The 2,500-nt window shown below is 37.6% G+C and overlaps 1 protein-coding gene across 11 annotated transcripts in view; it reads left to right on the forward strand.

Annotated features, from left to right (window-relative positions):
* Nucleotides 1-2,500, forward strand: part of CASK (peripheral plasma membrane protein CASK) — a 127,391-nt gene that overhangs the window by 114,149 nt on the left and 10,742 nt on the right. The gene's annotated exons all lie outside the window — the stretch shown is intronic.

Below are 2,500 nucleotides of genomic sequence, written 5' to 3' on the forward strand. Positions count from 1 at the left end.
CTAGCCTATTTATTGTACTATAAGGATTATTCACTGAGGGATAGTATTTCGACGGTATCGAACAACGCTATGAAATATTCCTGCTTGGTCGGCCGAGCGAAGATGCATTATTCAATAGTAAATCGCGGATCGAAATCGCATTCGACAAACTATCCGCTTATATTCAATCGTATCGGATGACAAGGGAAGGGGCAACGGGTGAGCTACCCTTTTTTTATTTTTTTTTTATTTTTTTTTTTTTTTTATTTTTTATCCTTTTTATCCGATATATCTCGCGGAATATCTGATACAAATTTCATTCTTACGCGATAAGAAAATGGTATGACAAATAACAAATAAAGATTATAATGATGATGAGGATGATAATGATGTTGATAATGATGATGATGATGATGATAATAATGATAATAATAATAATAATGCATAAGCGAATGAAAAGCACCAGATGAAGCATTATACTCTATAAGGGCATTAATTTAAATGCCAACGCGCAAGTCGTACGTACATACGTATATACGTAGATTTCTAGTTTCGACGACTTCGGCCGAACATCTTTCGTATCTCTTAGACGTCTCTCTACGACTGTGTGTGTGCATTACGAGAGAGAACAGCAACCGCAACGGCAGCAACAACGGCGGCGTTATTACGACAGCATATTGTACGAAGACATAATAAAGCGTAAACTGCTGGAACATCACGACTCGTCACACGAAGCTTCTATATAAACGTGATCCCTTTCTTTATCTTTGTCTTTCTCTCTTTCTATCACTCACTTTGTATTTCTATGTCTATCCATCTATCTGTCTCTCCATGTCTGTCTATCTCTTTCTCTCTCTCTCTCTCTCTCTCTCTTTCTCTCTCTCTCTCTCTCTCTCTCTCTCTCTCTCTCTCTGTCTCTCTCTTTCTTTCTTTCTCTCTCTGTTTGCAATAAACAAATAAAATCAATGACCGATGCGCATTTCGATCGATCCCATTTTATCGTACACATACGCATACATACATATGCATATATACAATGTATAAATACCGTAACCGCACTACTAGCATGCAATACATTCTATCTTCATAATAAATATTCTCCGTTTAAACGTACTTATCGCAAAATAAAATTTCTATCATCTATGTTATATACCGTTTTGATCGTCTAATTGAATAATTACGACATTGAAATTTTTTACAAATCTCTAATCCATTGTTTCCTTTCAATTATTTTTTTGATTTTACTTTTACTTTTCCATTTACTCGTCGCATCTTTTGTATTTGTTGTGGACGAATCTAATTTTTCTTTTACAGAAAACATTGTCTCTTCCCAAGCAACGTCTCTCTCTTTCTCTCTCTCTCTCTTTCTCTTATTTTCTTTGTCTCTCCATCTAATTTCTTTCTTTCTGTGACTGTCTCTTTCTCTCTGTCACCTTTCTTTCTGTCTCTTTCTACCCCCTTTGTAATTCACTTCTTACAATGCCACTTCACACAAATGTTATTGCAGTAAGCGTGGATGATTGAGTAGGTAAAATTTATATCTCTGTGTTCTACGCCCCGTTTGTACCTCGCCATCCCAAATCCCGATATGTAAAATGTCGTTCGATAGAATCTCATTGTCATTATCCGATCATTACACCACCCTGCCAACAGCTGGGACCCGTCAAGTCCACGGCACACCTTCGACAAGACGTTCCACAAAGGTTAGAAAAATTCACAAGAGTGTTACGGGATGTGAATTTTCACTTGGGATAATTTTCCTAAATGTTCCCCTATTTGATTTCACTTTTATGGAAAGTTAATTCGCCCGTGTAAGGTCTTTTGAAAAAGCAGGAACGGGAGGATGTTATAATAACTATTGCTCCTGGAGCCAAGAATACAGACCCAGTCCTTCGAATGGAAATTCGACAAGAGGATTCAGCAGCATCAGCAGCAGTCAGTCCACCAGACGAGTTGTCGATAGTGCAGTACCTGCTATATCACTGTCTAGAAATTGTCTTTTTTACCACCTTAAAGTGCTCTCAGCTGTTCCAACATCGACCATACCAAAAATCTATTACCCTCAACGGCCAAACTTTCCTTTCCACGATCGTCAACAACATTTGACCCTCATTTTTCCTCGTGTCTCTATAATAAAACCCAGAGTTCTTTCATGCACGTCGCAAGCTACCGTTCCGACCTTCACACGTATCATGTATATCCTTTTATGATCTTAGTGTAAAAACGGGGTACGACGATGGCGCGGTGAATTTTGTTGAAACGGTGCAGCCTAACAAATTTTTGACATTCTTCTCTTTTTTTCTTTTTTTTTTCATGTCGTTAAGCATGAAAGCACGGACTCCTCTTCGTATTTTTTTATCAATGGGATCGTATTGTATATACTAATTTCTAGGAAACTAATAATGGTGTAAACGTGAAGAACGTTTATGATCATTGTCTTCCTAATTAATCATCCTTCTCCCTCGTGTTGTGTCTCACAAGCACATTACTTCTTCGTTATTGTATCACGCGTTCCATCTCT

This window comes from Vespa mandarinia, chromosome 2 (genome assembly GCF_050613455.1).
Source record: "Vespa mandarinia isolate Hongniang chromosome 2, ASM5061345v1, whole genome shotgun sequence".
In the NCBI taxonomy this organism is placed as follows: Eukaryota; Metazoa; Arthropoda; class Insecta; order Hymenoptera; family Vespidae; genus Vespa; species Vespa mandarinia.